At 52.3% G+C, this 19,570-nt stretch overlaps 1 protein-coding gene across 4 annotated transcripts in view; it reads right to left on the reverse strand.

The window, feature by feature from the left end:
• Positions 1 to 19,386, reverse strand: part of GRIK4 (glutamate ionotropic receptor kainate type subunit 4) — a 341,226-nt gene extending 321,840 nt beyond the window's left edge. The window contains exons 1-2 of one of the 4 annotated variants that reach the window (XR_008311082.1): positions 19,202 to 19,386; positions 18,393 to 18,725 (exon numbers count right to left, since the gene is read on the reverse strand). The gene's annotated coding sequence lies outside the window, so the exon portion shown is untranslated. The remainder of the gene's footprint in view (positions 1 to 18,392; positions 18,726 to 19,201) is intronic. The other 3 variants (XM_053269826.1, XM_053269825.1, XM_053269827.1) reach the window with 3 other exon arrangements.
• Positions 19,387 to 19,570: the final 184 nt, after the last annotated feature.

The following is a 19,570-nucleotide window of genomic DNA, read 5'->3' on the forward strand; positions in this document are numbered from 1 at the left end:
CTTGACAGATACTAGCACATTTCTGGGAAACTCAAAAGTTGACCAAGATCCCACTGTGGGATTCAAGCCAGAAGTGGAGGTTTCCCATTTGTCCCATCTGCTTCTGGGAATGAATGCAGATTGTTGGAAAGGGCTCCACTGACCGCCAGAAGGCTACAGCAGAACTTGTGCCTCCATGCCATAGCACATGACAAGAACATCACTGGAAGTCTGTGGGCAGGGACTCTAGTTTTTGTTTAAAATCTTTGTACAGTGCAGCGTGGTCTTTAGGTCTTTTAGAGAGAGTTGCTGCACCCCAGCAGTTTGGGACCTCCAGGAAATGTGTGTTGCTTTTCTGGATTCTTTCCAGATTCCCCAGTCAACTTAATCTTCTGCAGAGGTTGCTCATACCTCCTGACATTCCAGATAGAGTTACCAACCCTGCAGGATGGGCTTGGGAGTCTCCAGGAATCGTCCCTCTCCAGGATGAGGCTTGTTTTTAATGCAAGCCTGGAGATTTTAAGCGGCTTGATCTTGTGAAGGGGGGGGGACAGGGAGGGACTCTCCAGGAATAACTTCAGTCAGAGTTGGCAAAGCTAATTCCAGAGCAGAGCAATGCTCCCTTGCGTCTGATCAGCAACACCAGCCTCAGGGGGCCTTTGGGAAATTGCTTTCCATGGGTGCTCTCTCACCTTGGGGGACTTTGAGAAAGTCACCCCATTACCGCCATTGCCACCACAAGAAGGTGATGGGCACAGAGGCGGTCTCAAGAAGGGAGCCCGAGGAAGTTGCCCAATAATGAAAGCTTCTGACAGTGACTCTGTTTATCAGGGAGCCCCCCCACACACGCACACAAAATTCCTGTTTGATTTTCCAACCCACACTGCTCACAGCCTCAGGATCTCCAAACTCCCTATCGCCACTGATAATTCCTCTTGAATGTAACTCCCTTCCAAGAATCCTTGTCTGTGCAGTCCACTAGCAGCTGGTTGGAGAAATTCAAAATTAAATTTGCCAACATGCATCACTCTGCACATTTATAACACTTAAAACTCCATCCGCCGCTGTGCCACCAAATCCCCAAGTAGCTTAAACCCATCTGGACCATCATCCCTCTTCCTTTTCTGCTGAGTTTGGGACAAAGTGTGATATATAAAGTTATCATCCATGCCTCATCAGGGAGGTTTTTGACTGCCTCTCCTACTCGGGCAACAAGCTTCAGTCTCAAGGCTTCTCCTTCTCCCCAAAATCACACAAATAAAAACTCATCGTCCACCACCCTTCATCAGCTTACTCACCAATGAACACAAGATGTCACAGGACAGAGTTGTTCAACCTTTTAGTAGCAAGTGCCCACTAACTTCTGAAAAATGTAAGTACCACCTCAATTGCCCAGTGGTCCTATTTGCCAACAATAATATTTACAGTAATGTGTGCCGTAGGTTGGAAGAAGGGCTTTGTACAGTATATCAGACCATGATATGACAGATGTCTACTCTAGAGTGGGTAGGTTTGCTAACTTTGGCACTAGGGAATGGGTCATTGGCAAAGCATCTGCTTTTCATGCAGAAGGACCCAGGTTCGATCCCTGGCAGCATCTCCAGGTAGGGCTGGGAAAGACGCCTGCCTGAAACCCTAGAGAGCCGCGGCCAGTCAGTGTAGACAACAGTGAGCTGGATGGCCCAAGCGTCTGACTCAGTGTAAGGCAGCTTCCTTTTGGAGGGGGTGGGGTGGGAGGGGTCCATAGCACAGTGGTAGAGCACCTGCTTGCATGCAAAAGCTCCCAGATTCAATCCCTGGCAGCATCCCCAGATAGCACTGGGAGAGACTCCTACCTGAAACCCTGGGAAACCGCTACCAGTCAGTGTAGACAGTACTGAGCCAGATGGACCAGTGGTCTGACTCCATTGCAGCTTCCTAGGTTCCTATGTGGGTCATGCACATTAATGGGAGAACCAGGCCTCTTGGATTATGCATTAGAGGTGGCCAGGATCTTCCATACCTGAAGGCTGCATGGACGCCAGAAGACCTCTCTCCATGTAGAGGTGACCCCGTATTCATCACCGTGAGTCTATCTACCGAGTCGGCTCTTCTGAGTACTGAGCTAGATAGACCAAGGGTATGACATAAGCAGCTTCCTACGAGTGAACAGCTGAAGTATGTACCTTCACTATGGGTGATATTGTCCTGATCTAGGAGGGCTGAACCCAGCAATGCAGCACAACGAATTATTGCTAGGAAGTAGAAAGTGCAGCATATTGTAAGGAGCAACAATATTTTGGTCAGCATCTTGAGAAGAATGGAGAGGCAACTGAGAGACGGAATGAAAGGGTGGGAGCAAAAAAGAGCCAGAAAAAGCAAGTGTGCAAGAATATTTCTAGGCAGTAACCAGCAGCAAAGACCAAGCAGCAAGGGCAAACAGGTCTCCTTCTCTTCATCTTCCTCATTGGGCTGCCCCCCCCCCGCCACCCCACTGTTCTGTATTCTCTGCATCTCACATACCCCAGGGAGTACTGCATGTTGAGGAACTATGTCCTACCTAGGGCATTATGGACCATTCATGTTTCTTGATCAAACAGCAAGAAAATGGCCTTAATGGGTATCACACCAACCTTGCAAGATTGACCAATACTATTGCTCCCCTGTGACTGATAAAGAGAGGGAAAGAATGGCTTGTCTTAGACCACATTATAGCCAAGGTCAGATTTGAAAAAGGGAAATTGTTTTATGCCACACCACCTTTCACTTGAGAGAGAGAGAGAGAGAGAGAGAGAGAGAGAGAGAGAGAGAGAGAGAGAGAGATGACATTTCACTACTACAGAGAAAAATCCAATCTTTCTGAATCTTTCCTTCCTTTTTTTTTAAAAAAAAAGGACTAAAAGTGGAAGCCATTTCTAAGAACCATCAGTAAGTCCCATCCACCTGCTTTTTAATGAGCCAAATTTGTTCCTCTCTCCAGCTCAAGGGCCTTTCAATCTTAACCATTCTTTCATACTAGACACAAAAGCAGATTCCAAACCAGAAGCAAGACTGATTTTTGTCAGTCAGCCAGATGGTTAAGGACAGACATCCAAACCATGCTATGAACATCCGTTTCAACCACACCACCTCTAAGAACCAAGCCGGCATTGACGCACCTGGCTCTTCTCTGTTATTTAGAGAGAGATTTATACCTTACCTTCCTGCTAGAAAACTAATGCCCAAGGCAACTCACAAACACACATCGCCAGAGGGAACACATAGGAAGATAGGGACCTGCTCCTCTCTCTCTGGTTCTCACTCCAAAGACCACTCCTTGAGTTATTCACCCATTACCGAAACTCTGCTCTGCCTTCGGTATTCTGTGTTCCTTTATTCTGCAATCCTATTGGTACTATGGATATTTATATCCTGTTTTACAACAGAAGTTCCCAAAGCAGTCAGCACAGAAAAAGAATAATAAAAAACAAACATGGCTCCCTGTCCGCGAGGGCTCACAATCTAGAAAGAAACACCAGTAACAGCTACTGGCTGGGACTGAGATAGAGAGGGCTAGTTGTTCTCCCCTGGCTAAACATAAGTAAACCACCACTTTCACAAAGGTGCCTCCTTGCTCAGTCCGCAGGGGTTTGCTAACTCTGCTAATCCTCCATCTTGCTGCCCACCACTCCTCGGCCGGCTTGGCCTTGCTTTCCCAAAGCCACCACAAACACTCTCCGGGCTGCCCTTAGAGAGCCCTGGCAGGGTGCAGGGCCCGGGGCAAATCAGCCAGTGTAGGGCCCCCTTCCAGTTAATTCTAATGGGGGTTAAAAGAGCAGGGCCTGAGGCGGTCCCCCTGCTCTGGTACGCCTAGTACCTTTGTCCTCTCCTCCCCAAGGTTCCTTGGACCACTGCAGCCACCCTCTTCCCACTTCTGCCACCCTCTTCCACCTCCTACTATTTTAAGGCAAACTGGGAACATGGCAACTGCATAAGGCCAGAGTGGGTACGGCAGAGAGTGTGGCCACTAAGCATTTCCGGACCACCCAAAGCGGGTTTCTGAGCAGATCCAGAAGTCCAGGCAATGGGCCTGAATTAGTCACGTCATCTCCAGAGCCACACACTCAGTACTAAAGAGGCCCCTTTCCTGCACCTAATTAACCTTTCCATTTGAGGCAACATGACTAATAAGGCTGAGGACATTAACCAACTCACTGGCACCATCGATCCAGTAATGCATTCATCAGACTTCCAAAATGCAGATTTTTAATCAAACTTTAATTGGAGCCGTCTTCCTCCGGAGAGCATTCAGAGCCGACAGGGTGGTTGTAAACCATCCACGCAAGCCTCCCAACTGGGGTAATGTGTTTGAAGATGACATCCCCGATAAGACACCATTCATCTCCTTTGTTGAGTCAAGCCACACAGTTCTCCTCATTAAATATCCCGGGCACACCACCCCATGCCGAAATGGCACATCAGTTAATCAATCGGTTTCAAACAAGATAGTAAATTGATTTAACGGCCTGACCAGGTGGATCAAGGTGCTTTTGCACAGAGGCTGGCAGCAGCTGGGATGAGCTCATGGCGGCATAATGAACTCGAGAGAGCAGAGCAGCTTTAGGAGAGTCTGTCTTCTGGCCCCCACTCCAGATGCAGAGGCTTCCATGGAATTACCAGCACAGCTGGCTCTCAACGACAGCCATAAATGGACTGGGGCTAGGACTGTCCCCAAACTGCCTGGTTTTGGACACACTCCATTCAGCATCCAAGGACCCGCCCTGTGCAGAATGGAAGCTTCTTTCAATACTGAAAGAAGCTCAGGGCCTTTTTGGTCATGGCACCAGCTTCATGGAGTGCGGTCTCCAGGGAGGCCTGCTTGTTGGCTTTTGGCTGCCTGCTTAAATCATGGTTAGCAATCCCTGCTTTAGACCTGGGGTCGTGATAACCCTGGTCCTGTTGCTACCACTTACACAGGAAGTTGTCTTATGCCAGGTCAGACCATTGGTCTATCTAGCTCAGCACTGTCTGCACTCTGAGGCTTCAGGCAGGCGTCTCTCCCAGCCCTACCTGCAGATTCTGCCAGGGACTGAACCTGGGACCTTCTGCATGCAAAGCAGATGATCTGCCACTGAGCTACGGCCCCGTGCCCTACAGTGAATACCTTACAATGCCCACATGTAGTAACCCGTCCAAATGGGAATCAAGGCAGACCCTGCTTAGCAAAGGGAACAGTTCATGCTTGCTACCATCGGAGGACCAGCTCTCCACCCAATTGATTCTGGCTGGTTTTCTGCTGCTGGGGAAGTTTGATTCCCTCACTGATGTTTTGTTATATTTATTGCTCTTTTACCATGCCTTAATTACTTGCCTTTGAGCTGCTTGGAGTTTTGTTAAGAAGCGAAGCAGAATGTCTTTAAAACAGCTCACTAAAAGCCACCCAGCCACAGGACCCCAATGGTGCTGCAGCAGTTCATCCATCCTGGAACCAGCCTCAAACAGGTCCAATACTGAAGTTCAGCAGGCATTTGTCTTACTTTTCCTGCCCTGATTTTCTTCCACCATGGAATTCAAAGTGGCACACAACATCAAAATGCAAAATCATCAGGACAAGATTAAACTATCAAAATAAAATGTGACAGCAAGGTGCAGAACTCCCAGGGTGCAGAACGTTTTTGAGAATACATTATTCTTTCGGGTGCTGGCGATTGTTTGAAAACCTCTGCCTTAGTCCACATTTTCTTCCCTGCCTCATCCCTGCCTCCCCTTCCTTTCCCTATTCTAAGAATGTGAGCCCCTTGGGGCAGGGACCTTTCTTCTCGTTCTTTGCAAAGCACCATGTGCATGAATGGTGCTATGTCGTTTCGATTACAGCGGGCAGTCCTTGACTTAAGATGCTCTGAGTTAAGACAAACAGGACTTCGGATGTTGGTGAACTGCCACCTAGTTTTAATGTCACCACACTTGCCACAGGAAAGGAGGCTTCATGCTGTTGGTGTGTGGGCTAGGAGCACAGAAAGCTGACTTATACCGAGTCAGACCCTTGGTCCACCTAGCTCAGTATTGCCTACACCAGAACTGCTCAACTTCAGCCCTCCTGCAGATGTTGGCCTACAACTCCCACAGTCCCTGGCTATTGACTGCTGTGTGTCTGAGGATTATGGGAGTTGTGGTCCAAAAACAGCTGGAGAGTCAATGCTGAGTGGCCCTGGTCTACACTGACCACCCACCAGCAGCTCTCCAAGGTTTCAGGCAAGAGTTTCTCTCAGGGATTGAACCTGGAACCTTCTGCATGCAAGCCGATGGGGGCACAGAAGCCCCATCCCCTCAGCAAAGAGCCACTAGAAGGGTGCAGTGCTGGGGTTGGATAGGGCCAATTACTCCCCCACACACACACATCGCCGTTAACTATAAGAGAATCACCATTTTGGAAGGTTCAAAGTTCGCAGGGGAAAGCCATCTGGTGGGTCACAGGGTGAAACACCCTGGTGTGAAACAGGGTGCTGGACTAGATAGGCCTTGGACCTGATCCATCCAGCACAGCTGTTCTTGTGTTTTTAAGGGAGTAGGTGGCAAGGATGAGCAACTCCAGATGCTCCCACACCAGTGTTCCCTCTAACAGAGATTCCCAGATGTTGTTGACTACAACTCCCATAACCCCCAAGCAAAAGCCATTGCAGCTGGGGATTCTGGGAGTCGTAGTCAACAACATCTGGGAGTCCCTGTTAGAGGGAACACTGTCCCACACCCACTTTTCTGCTCCTTGTCTGCACGTCTGCAATACACTACCTGTTTTCACAGCAGCAAGGGGGGAAAACTGGGTATCCAGCCTTGATCAGGAATGAAACCCCAGTGTCCTACAGGTACATCGTTTCTGAGCCAAGATGTTTCAACTTAAGAACACCATTTTCAGGAATCAATTGTGTCATAAGTCTGAGGACCTCCTGTCCTCAGGGGCATCCCAAAAGGCACCACCTATAATGGCACAGCAGGGAAATGACTTGACCAGCAAGCCAGAGGTTGCCGGTTCGTATCCTTGCTGGTATGTTTCCCAGAATATGGGAAACTCTTATATTAAGCAGCAGCAAAAGAGCTTCTCTCTTTTAAAATACTAGAGCTCTGTTCAAATGAACATGAGTAGCTGGTTCGAATCCCCACTGGTATGTTTCCTACACTATGGGAAACTCCTATATCGGGCAGCGGAGATAAAGGAAGATGCTGAAAGGCATCCTCTCGCACTGCGTGGGAGGAGGCAATGGCAAACCCCTCCTGTATTCTACCAAAGACAACCACAGGGCTCTTTGGGCGTCAGGAGTTGAGACCAACTTGGTGGCACAACTTTACCTTTACGCCAAAGGCAATGCTCCACACAGAGCCTTGACATTCCTGCACTTCCCAGTTGCCACAAGAAGGCTCCAATGCTGACAGTAGACACCCATTTTTCAGCCACGGCAGCCCTTGTAAGAAAGAAAGCCATTCTAGGCTAGCACATCTGCTCAGTCAGCACGCGCCTTCCCTTCCCTCGTTCTTTTGCTTTCCAGGCGACTTGATCCCGAATTTCCAACGGCCCGGTGGGGGCTAAAGCAAGCCCTCCGCAGACGAAACTCTGATTAAGGTCATAAATTGCTCCTCCAGTCCTTGCCCACTGTACCATGCAGCAAGTTAATATCGGGGCAGTTAGAAGAGCTCATTATAAGCAAGAAGATTTTGCAACTCTTCTAATCTCTTGTAATGCGCTGACTTCCTTGTGCATGGTCCAAGGCCCTGCGCCAAACTCCCACAATTAGGATAATATTTTCATTAGCCAGGATTTATAACCTCGTAAATGGGACTCCGTGGCCTCTTTTGCATCAAATAACCTTGCGAGGGAATCCCCAGGTCGTCTTTCTGAACCGTGTGCCCTTCGGTGCTATACGAGGGCAAAAGGTCCAGGCAGCAGAAGCCCTGCACGGCAGAAATACTGGACCAAGCCCAGTTACTCCTGACTCACTAGTCTCCTTGATTTCAACAGTGCTTAGGCAAGACTAAGCCACCTCGTGGCGCAGTGGGGGAATGACTTGCCTAGCAAGCCAGAGGTGGCCTGTTCAAATCCCCACTGGCATGTTTCCCAGACTATGGGGAACACATGCATCCAACAGCAGCAATATAGGAAGATGCTGAAAGGCATCATCTCATACAGTGCAGGAGGCGTCAATGGTCAACCCCTTCTGTATTCTACCAAAGAAAACCATAGGGCTCTGTGGACGCCAGGAGTCGAAATTGACTCCACGGCACACTTTACCTTTAGGCAAGACTAATGACCCTGAATGCTGCCCCACTGGACAGAACTATCACCAATTTCCACTGGTGAGCTTCCTTAAAGTTTCTCTTGGCCACTGTCAGCAGACAGAATGGCCCTGTTCAGACAGTATGTGGTACGAGTGAACAGAGGTCTGTGCACTCCTACATATTTGTATGTGCATGACTATACGCTACCCGCTGCTCACTGAGCAGGAGGAGGGGACTTTTAAGGTGGTGATTGTCAAGCAGAGGGAGAGCGACTGGCCCTATCCATCCCCAGCACAGCATCCCTCCAGTGGCTGTTGCTGGTCTCTCTGTTACATTTCCTTTTTTTGGATTGTGAACCCTTTGGGGACAGGGAGCCATTTTATTTATTCACATCTATGTAAACCGCTTTGGGAACCTTTTGTTGAAAAGCAGTATACAAATATTCATCGTATGCCTGCCTTCCTTTTAGAAGTGAACCTGGGTACAGATCCCTCAAATGGACCATGCAGTCAGGACATGTACTGCCGTGTACCTGTGTACAGAACACAAATAACTGTACCTGTGTTCGCTTGTATATTGCATTGAACATAATATGTGAACAGGGCAGATGCTGAGCTGGTGCCACATATCAGGGGCCTCAAGGACTGCACCACTTCAGGGACTTTTGCACACAGCAAGCTTTACTGCGAGTTTACTGGGAGGCTTTATTGCGAACTCAAAGTTACCCCCCCAAAACTGATGCAAATAGTGGATTTTTTTAAAATCCGGATATCAACCGGGCTACACTCTAATGTGCAGTGAAAAATCGATGACTTACAGGGACTTCAGGGTAAATCTGGCCAACATGTGGACACAGGAACATTCAACTATTCCACTTTCCCCACTGCCAGTCTGACAGTAAGGAAACCACAAGGCTGCCGACCTTGCATTTTAGCTTCTCAGTGAACCTTTGGCCGAGCACAGCTTTCTCATTCCAAACCCCTCTCCCCAGCCCATGAGCACTGCAGTCGCCTCACCCTTCTCCAAGGGAGCAAACTGCCACAGAACCCCACAAGACCAAGGGCCCCCATATGTTAAGAACATAGGAAGCTGCCTTCTGCTGAGTCAGACCTCTGATCCATCTTGCTCAGTGTTGTCTACACTGACTGGCAGCGGCTTCTCCAAGGTTGCAGGCAGGAATCTCTCCCAGCCCTACCTGGAGATGCTGCCAGGGAGGGAACCTGGGACCTTCTGCATGCAAAGCAGATGCTCCCCCACTGAGCTGTGGCCCCATTGCCCAAGGGGAATATCTTACAGCAGACAGTGCTCACCCATCCAAATGCAAACCAGGGGAGACCCTGCTTGGCAAAGAGGGCAATTCATTTTCACAATGCAAGGCCAGCTCTTGTCCCCCCCAAATCTCCCAAGTGCTCCTACTGAGATATGAAGTCAGACTGCTGGATTGGAAGTCCAGGGTGCTAACCATCACTACTATCACCTGAGAGTATTTGAGGGGCAAGACAACATTTTGCCCCAGACCACCTCTCTGCAGTGCTGCCTTCTTCCCTTCTGCAGTTGATATTCAAGACCAAGTGTGTGCGACGTTTGCTAGAATCAAGACCGCAGCAACTTTGGTTTAAGCGTCTCACGCAATGGCCAGCCCCATTATTTAAACTCCCTTATTAACTACACGCCTGGTGGCAGCTTCCCCTAAATTTTAAGTCATCCGTCCTCCGTTATCGATTTCTCCTCCTATTAAATTCTCCGCTTTGCTTAAGCCCCGAGTACTAACTAATTCCAAGTGTGTATTTACTCCTCTCCAATACTCGTCCCCTTCCATCACTTCTTCTGTTTCTAGCCTGCCAAGTTCTTCCTTTCTGCTTCATCAACAAGGGAGATACCCCAACAGGTCGCTTTCCGGTACTGTGGACAACCAAACTTCCGTCCCCCTGGAAATCTCATGAGCGCGAAATGCAGTCTCCCGAGACGGTGCAATCACTTTGCTTTAGGACAGGAGGTGGGCAACCTTCACTGTCCAGCGGCAATTTACCGTGGAGGCTGCAGATGACAAGGGGAGTCTTCGTTCAAAACAGCTGGGAAGACGAGGTTGCCTAAAGCTCCTTCAGAGCCTACCCTGTGAGTAAGGCAGGACAGGGCCTAGACGTGCACTGAGAAAGCTTCTTGTTGGAGGAAGCACCCTCTTTCTGGAGGATAATGGAATTACAGGGGGAGAAAATCAGGCAGAGTTACATTGTGGTGGGTGGGGGAGACAGAGGTTTCTTACATTATGGTAGCGTGGAAAAGTCACAGGTTCCATAGGAAGCTGCCATATACCAAGTCAGACCGTAGGTCCATCTAGCTCAGTATTGTCTACACAGACCAGCAGCAGCTTCTCCAAGGTTGCAGGCAGGAATCTCTCTCAGCCCTATCTTGGAGATGCTGCCAGGGAGGGAACTTGGGACCTTCTGCTCTTCCCAGAGCGGCTCCATCCCCTGAGGGGAATATCTTCCAGTGCTCACACTTCTAGTCTCCCATTCATATGCAACCAGGGCAGACCCTGCTTAGCTAAGGGGACAAGTCATGCTTGCTACCACCAGACCAGCTCTCCTCTGGTTTTCCCTCCCTCACTCATAAGATTATAATCTGGGATCAGCCAGTGTAACTCATTGGTACTTGATTCAGGACAGATGAGAGGAAGTACACGAGGAGTTCCAACTCTAGGGGTCCCAGCTCAAATGCTGTTGGAGGGACTTACTTAATGCACATGAGATTCGCAGCTCCATCTCTTAGCTGCGACACCAGAGGTTCTTGAACTTGGATCCCCAGATGTCAACTCCCCTTGGCCATTGCAGGTTGGGGATGATGGGAGTTGTAGTTCAACAACATCTGGAGACCCAACATGTGGGAAACCCCTGGTTTTCATAATGGATAATGTTCCTGGCATATCCCAGGAAGCAAGTCTCTGGGTGATTAAAGCACCCCATTTTCCAGGGACGGATTCCACAGGAACATAGGAAGCTGCCCGACACCAGGTCAGACCCTTGGTCCATTGAGCTCAGGATTGTCTGCACGGACTGGCAGCATCTCTCCCAGGAGATGCTGCCAGGGATAGAACCTAGGGCCTTCTGCATCCCCATGGCCCCATCCACAAAGTCCTCTTCCACACACCAGCACTGACCCCTTGGGGCATCCTCGGAGGTCAGCAATTCTCTTCCATAACGGCCCTAACCCACTACAAGAGAGGTTGGGAAAAACAAAACAGGCAGCCATTCACCCTTTTGCTTCCCACACTTCTCACATCTGGAGTTTGGAGGTCCATGACAGACAGTGGGGCTTGGAAACAGGCTTCACTTTTTAAACAGAAATTAAGCTGCATTCGCGTCCTCCTGCATCCTTCACTTGCACCAAATAAAGCGACATAGGAGACTTCAAGGCAGTTTGCTGCTTATTCACAGCTGCAAACAGGGGCCACAAAATGTCCTCCCCCCCCCCCCGAGATCTGCTGCTGGGCTGCACGCCACAGGAGAGGCGGCTTCTTCGGTGCATAAATCCCCTCCGCTCATCCAAATGCATCGCTTGTGTTCCTCCCTTCTGCAAGAGAAGCTGTGAATCACATTAATCTGATTCCAGCCTGCGGCTTGTTATTTTAGGAGGGGCTTTCAATCTCCTTTAAAACTTGCCTCCGATCTCTCCAAATGGAAAGGGATGCAGGCCTGAAAGGAGGCGGAAAGCAAATGGTTAATAGGGCCACTTTTCCGGGGAAGGCCCACCACTGCTGCAGTGTGCATATGTATGGAGAATCTGTGGGTCTCAAAATCCAATCACTTTTTTTTTTTAATGGTGAGAATTTGTGGGTCTCAAAACAAGGGCTCCTGTCTGTCCTTCACAGCTGTGCAACAGGCACACACCCAGCAGGTGGTGTTGGGCTTCACAAATGCATCTCCATGCCAGGAAAGGCTGCACCGATTGAAATGATGTCTGCCACACAGCTACAAGAGGCACGGAAGAACCCTGCCACTCTGGTGAGCAGAGCTTTCTCCAAGTTGCTCTAAGAAGATCTCTGTACACTCATACCACATACTGTCTAAGAATCCCTAGTCTCCCCAAATAGCCTGACCCCACCCATTCTCCAAAGGGAGATGTGATGGTCTGCGGTTCCCATTATCCCCTGCCACAATGGCTGGGGATGACAGGACTTGTAGTCCCACAGCATCTGGAGACCAAGGGTTGAAATCCCCTGGAAGCCTTTCACACGGGGCTGTTGAAGCCCTCACTCACAACTCCTCCGGAATGGAGGGGATGAGTGCCTGCTGCTGGAATTTCCCTTGGGCTGCTTTATGGACTGCAAGCTCCTTGGGAAGAGGGAACCATTTTCTTAATGGTTAAGAAAGCAGCATGTAAACTGCTTTGAGAACCTTTTTGTTGAAAATCAAGGTGTCAATACTTCAAGCAGTGGTTCCCAACCTGGCTTCCTCCAGATGTTGCTAAACTACAACTCCCATCATTCCCAGCTACAATTTATTGTGGCTGGGGATGCTGAGACTTGTAGTTCAGCAAAATCTGGAGGAAGCCAGGTTGGGAACCAATGACTCAGAGTGAGGCACTCCCCACACTCTTCTATCTCCAGATACCCTCTGTCAAATTTTAGCCAGCCCATCCAACAGGCAGACCTAGGGCACGTTTTCGGGGTGTGCCTGTGCATGCATAAACAGTGCTCCCCTGCTAACTGAACCAAGAGGTGCCTTTCTAAAGCGGTGATTCTCTCTATTGAGCAGGGGGAGAGCAACTGGCCCTCTCCAGCCCCAGCACAGCATCCCTCCAGTGGCTCTTTGCTGGTGTCTGTCTTATGTTTCTTTTTGTAGATTGTGAGCCCTTTGGGGACAGAGAGCCATTGCATTTATTCATTTATTTATTTCTATGTAAACCACTTTGGGAGCTTTGGTTGAAAAGTGGTATATGAATATTAGTAGTAGTATAATACAGTACTGCACATTCTTCTCTCCTCCTCCTCCATGGCATCCCTGAAGTCCTGAACAGTGGTGGAAGAATGTCACCCGGCACCCAAAGGGCCTCCCCATTCTGCACCCCAAAAGGCACAGCCATTTCCATTCATCACATCTCGGCCCCCAATAAACAGCTGGTCTCATAAGCTGCACTCCCTCTTACAGAGATGAACTGCCTGCCTCAGCATTCATTCCCCCCGTCCCCCAAATGGACTTGGACTGGATTTCCAAATTCACAGCAGCATCTTCTCATCTCTGAAGTGTTCGAGTTTTGCCCCCACAACAGACTGGGGAACTCTCCCCCACTGTATCCTCAAACCAGCGCAGGCTCATCGTTCACAGTGGGTCATCAGTGCAGGCTGGCCCTTCATCTAGCCTGGTGAATGAGCAGCCTGAGCCAGGGGCGTAGCCAGCTTGGAGTGGGCCCAGAGACAAGATTCTAAAATGCCCCCCCACTGAAGCTCAGCTCATGAAAAAAGAAATCTTAAATGAGGCTGAATAGTGGCAACAAAAAGCACAGTAAAATTTTATATAAACACCTATGTGCCACCATAGAACATCATCCTAAATTATTTTTTTTAAGGTTTTGTAAATCGTGGACGATGTAAGTCATTGAATGGTCCTAGAGAAAGACAGGCTGTTCTGGTAGCTCCAGGTCTTAACACTCACATCAGTTTTGGAGGATGAATCCAACTGAAGGAAGCCTGGGCGGGTGCGCGGCTGGGGGAGTCAGTCATGTGACTTGCCTCTGGGGGGGGGGCCAAGGCCGTGGGCCCCCAGACAACTGTCTCCCCTTGCCCTATTACAGTTACGCCCCTGCTGAGTACCTCAAGTTAAAGCCAGTGCTCCTCACCTCTCGGCTGCATCTGCAAACTTTGCCTAGGGCACCCCAAATCCCCGGGCCAGTCCCTTGGGGACGGGTTCATCCTGCTGGTGCTTTGTAAAGCCGGAAGGTGCTGTGCGCAGGGATGCTTCCCGACACCGTCTACACTTATTTTCCAGGTCAGCTCCCACCCGCATTCTGTTGTAACTAAGCCACTCTTTGGAAGCGCACGTCTTCCGGCTCCTTTTAGCATCGCCGGGTCTGGGCTCTGCAGGCAGAGCTGAATCCCAGACGGTGCTCGCTGGGTCCCCGCACGCCAGCTCCCCGAGTTGCCGCTGCTGCAAGAGGAGGAGACGGGCAATTGCGGGGCCATCCCCTGCCAGCGGCTGCAAGGCAGGAGACAGCGCCAGGCCTCCCAGCGTCAGCAAGCTGCTCCACGGGAAAGCCAGGCAGCGGTGGAAATTAAACCAAGCCCCAGCGGTGGGATGTGTGCGTATTCGATTAACTCTCCCAGGGGTCACGACCTTGGAGGATGAATCCTGCCAGTTAGGGTGGGGGGATAATAAACCTGATTAATGAGGAGGGAAGTCCTGACTGCAAATGGAACACAGAAGGCAGCTCCGCTCTTCTGCCATCGTCGTCCACGACTCGAGCTGGGGAAGGACACCGGGGCAAAGGAAGGCAAGCTGGGAGTTCTCCTGTTCGAGTCTGAGCCCCCTTGGCCTGCCCCGCCTGGCCTCCACCTCCTGCGATATGTGGGTTAGGAAGCTGGCCTACCTTACAAGGTCATTAGGAGGATTGACTGAGATAATGCACGCAGTGTGCTTTGAGCAGCTGAAGAATGATCAATGCTTTCGAAGCAAGGGGGCTATCGATGGCCACCATTAGCCAGAATGGCTACATGGAACCTCCAGTTTCAGAGGCAGTCTACCCCTGCATAACCGTTGCTGGACCATAGCAGAGCAGGGCTTCTTGCTTCAGGCCCTTCTTGTGGGCTTCCTGAGGAGGTGCCTGGCTGGCCACAAGACTCGGTGGACCTTTGCTTTCCTCCAAGTGGGTGCTTCTGCAGTCCTTAAAGGTTAGCGTTATTATGCACAGTGGAACAAGACTCAGATTTCCTGCTCTGAGCCCCCAGCAACAAACATAGGTTGCACAGAGAGCTGCCTTACATGGAGTCAGACTCTTGGTCCCTCTAGCTCAGTACTGTCTACACTGACCGGCAGCAGCTCCTTAAGATGTCACCACCAAGGTTTTAGCACCCCTACCTGGAGATGCTGCCAGGGATTGAACCAGGGACTTTCTACTTCTCCACCCCCCATGAAAAGTCATTGTGGGTATTTTATTAACAAGTATTTGCACTCCTGAAACACACACATTTTGTGCCCCAGAGTAATCCCTGGTGCAGTTCTATTTAATATGCAGACAGGCGTTTCTCAGCCTTGGCTCCCCAGTGGACTACAACCCCCATCATCCCCTGCCACAATGGCCAGCCCAGTCCAGGCACATATCTGCATGGGACTGCTTACAAGGGCCTGGAGAATATCTCTTTGAACCAACAGTACCACAGCTTGACATTTCCCTGTCCAAGGTAGAATCTCAGTACTACACACACCTCACCCAATACACACACACACACACACACACACACACACACACTAGCCTTGAGTTAATCACTTTGGATTGCCATAGCTAACGTACAAACACCAGTGTTCCCTGTAACAGGGATTCCCAGATGTTGCTGACTACAAGTCCCATCATCCCCAGCCAAATGCCATTGCTGCGGGGGGTGATGGGTGCTGTAGTCAGCAGCATCTGGGAATCCCTGCTACAAGGAACCCTGATGGACCCATGCATCTGATTTTATTATTTATTTATTTACTTACTTACATTTTATATCCTGCTCTTCCTCCAAGGAGCCCAGAGCGGTGCTCTACATACTTAAGTTTCTCTTTTACAACAACCCTGTGAGGTAGGTTAGGCTGAGAGAGAAGTGACTGGCCCAGAGTCACCCAGCAAGTATAGAGGATTTTCCTCCTCCCCCACCTGCAAAATTCAGTTTCTGGAGGTGCTTTGCGGTGTAAGGCTACAAGAACAGCCCTGCGGGATCAGGCAAGGCCCATCCAGCCCAGCATCCTGTTTCCCAAGTGGCCCACCAGATGACGCTGGGAAGCCCACAGGCAAGAGAGGAAGCCATGTCCTCCTCTTCTGCTGTTGCTCCCCTGAGCCTGGAGATGATCCAATGAGAAGCGCAACTGAGCTGCCCTGTCTAGCCTGCTGCCCACACTAAGCCTCCCAGCAACGCAAGGTCTAGCTTTTCATCCATGCCGACTCATTCCAGACTGAAAATAAACCATGGCACCACCCGACGTCCTTAAAGTAAACGGAGCCCTCCTTGAGCTTGGGGTACCCACTTCGCAGCCCAGCTCCAGGGGCTGCCATCACAGTCGTTCCGCTACTGGCAGACTCGGAAGTAGCGCTCACCAGCTACAGCCTGATCATTAGAAACCACACACACACACACACCCCGCCCCAGCCTTGGATCTTGCGCCTGGGAAAGAGCAGCGCAGGCAAGAACCGCGGGGGAGAAATCCATGGCAATCTCCGGGCTGGAGGCAACAGCAGCAGCAGGATTTGGAAACAGCCAACGCATGGCAACACACACACCCCCCCCCCACCGTGTGGTTCTTCTGCCCCCGACCCGCTCTCCACAGGAGAGCATCTCCCCCAGCAGGCAGGCAGGCTCAGGACAAGGTGACATTTCCGAAAGGCCCCGGCGGCGAAGCTCCGCGGAAGAAGAGCCCCAACACCAGCCCGCCCGCCCGCCCCGGGGGATGCTGTGCTCCGCTCTCCCTCCTCCTCCTCCCCGCCACCAGCCCGGAGAGAACCCAGGCGGCCTCGGCAGCGATGTGCCGGGGACGGAGCGCAACTTCTCCCCAGCAGCCCGCCCGCCCGCCCGCCTCCGTCCCCGCAGCAAAAGCGAGCATCCATCTCCTGGCGGGCTGTCATTCCCTTCTCCTCCCACCTGCCACTCCGAGCGCCCCCCCCCGCCGCCGCCGCACCTCCCCAGAGCCCAGCCGCCCGCGCCCCCTCGCCGCCGCGCCTCTCCTGCAGCCATCCATCACGCCCCTCCGCCTGCCTCCCCGGGCTGCGCCCCCCGGCCCACCTCCGGCATCTGGGGGGGGGGCTCGGTCGGGCCCCTCGCCGGGGAATCGCAACCGGGCAGCACGCCGGCTGGGGCCAAAGTCGGGTCTCGCCAGCAGTCCCAGACCGGAGTCACGGCCCACGCTCCGGAGACCCACCCCGGCGAGTGCTCCGCGGCTGCCTCGCAGAGCGGAGCACCGCCGCCCAGCTCGTCGGCTGCTCGCCTCTCTGTTATCCATCTAGCGACCCCAGATGCGTTTGCTGCTCACACAGCACAATCCCAGGCATGCTGACTCGGGAGTCGGTGCTGCTGCTGCTGGGCTCCGTGGGGCTTACTCCCAGGTAAGTGGGCAAAGAATCGCAGCCCGAGTCGTCCTCCTCCTCCCCCCTCGCCCGACACTTCCCCTTCTGACTCCCCCACCTGAAGCGCTCTGCCCATACCTGGGAAACCGACCTGGGAAGAGGCTGAACCCCAGAAGTATGGAGCGGGAGGAACCGGCAGGAAGCGGAACGAGCATCCGAACAGAGTGATTTGGAGGGGAGAATCCTCTCCCCCCCCCAAAGAAAAAGGGGACTGGCCTTAGCCAAGCAAGTCTTGGGGTCTCCAAGCTGACCCAGTCTAGGAAACTGGAGCTCAGAGGCGGGCTGCTGCTGCCCCCCACCCAAACAGACCAGAGAAAGAGAATGATCCCCAAGGCGTGGGGCTGAGAAGTCGGGGGCAGAGCGGGGCTGGACCCCAAGACGAGGGGGGGGACCCAGGAGTTCTGATAGCCCGCGCGGAGTCCTGGATCGCCGAGGGGGGGGGCGCCCCCCAAACAGCCGGAACACAGACCCACCGGAGTCCTGGGAAGGACCAGAGGACTCGAGGGAGGAGGGTGTGCACAGGCTGGTCCAGAGCCACCAGCAGCCACGGAGAGCGAGCACGCACCCTCCATCATGTTACGGGGAGAGCGAGGCTGAGACGGGTTGCGGGGGGGGCGGGGAGGGGGGAGCCACCCCACTTCCTCCCAGTCGGACGGGAGTCCTGGAGCCCAGGGAGGGAGGCAAGCCAAGCAAGCCGCAGCCGGCTCGCCGCGGGAGCTCCCACCCTCTACCCTGGGGCTGCCTGCCGGGTCCACAGAGAGGCGGTTGCTGTCGCTCCCTGGCAGGGCGCAAGGCTGGGCTGGAGGCTGCGGCTTAACGGTGCCCGGGGAGGGAGGCAGGCAGGCAGGCAGCAATGCAGGGACAGGCGCTTCTCCTACCTGAGGAGCTCCGCGGGGTTCGGATGCAGGGCTGCCGGCTCGGGGGAGCTTTTCCCCCGCGCAGTCTCCGAGGCACCGGAGCTACAGCCGCCGCCGCCGCCGCCGCCGCTTCTTGCCAGGCGACCCGAGGAGAGGAGCAGAAGCGAAGCGCTGCGATCCGGAGGTAGCGGCGGAGCCGCGTCCAGCGGCGCCGAGAGAGCAGAAGGGCGCCCCCCGGTGGAGAACAGAGGAACGGCACCGTGCCCGGAAATGGAATGTGGGGGTGCAGCGTTTCCATGGGGGGGGGATAATTAGAGTGTGGGGGGGGGTCGTGATAGAAAGATGGTGTCGCTCCTGTAAAGTCGAGAAGGGAAGCCTTATTAGCAAAAATATAAATAATTGATACGTTGCAAATAAATAAATACATTGATATTGCCCTTCCCCACCCGCCCAGAAACAGCAGAGTAAAATAATGACACAATTACGCTTTTTTTTTTGGCAAAAATTTACGGTATAATTATTTTGTTCCTTGGCAGTTACTGGGGGGGGGAGGGGAGGGAGAGAGCGAGTGTAATTAGTCTGGGTTATACTTCCCCGCATAGCCACCATTTTTATTATTTAAAAAAAACAACCCTCAAAAAAGAGCAAGTTGCCACCCGAGAGGTCTCCCGAAATGTGCCGGGTGCCGCCGCCAAGCGTGTTTGGAGGGCCCGCCCCCGTGGCCCCACAGCCTCCCCTTTGCACACTAGAACCCCCCCCCCCCCCCCCGCCGCCTTCCTCCGCTTTTCTGAGCTCACTCTAGCGAAATAGAAAGAGAATAAAAGCACTACCGAAAGTGAATGGAATCCCCTCGCGCTCTTGGCCGTAGCACCCCGCTGGGTGAGGGGAGCGAACAAGGACTCCGGGAGTGCCGCCTCGGCTGGGCTGGGCTGGGCTGGGGTCGAAGCCGAAGAGGCCTCCTCGTGAGAATGTCGGCAGCTGCTGCTTCTCCGCTAACAAGATACACCTGCTGGGAAGGATCCATCCCGCCTTTCGTGCCCCTGATAAAAGGGGCAGGAGCCCCAGTCCTGGTTTGCCAGCTGGCTGCCCAAGGTGAAGAGGGCTTCCCCAGGAGGAAAGAGTAGTGGGGTGTAGTGGTTAGACTCAGACTGGGAAGACCTGAACCCCTGACCTCCTTTCCCAGTTGGCAACCTGCCGTG

The sequence above is a fragment of the Hemicordylus capensis genome, chromosome 8 (assembly GCF_027244095.1).
Source record: "Hemicordylus capensis ecotype Gifberg chromosome 8, rHemCap1.1.pri, whole genome shotgun sequence".
Lineage (NCBI taxonomy): Eukaryota > Metazoa > Chordata > Lepidosauria > Squamata > Cordylidae > Hemicordylus > Hemicordylus capensis.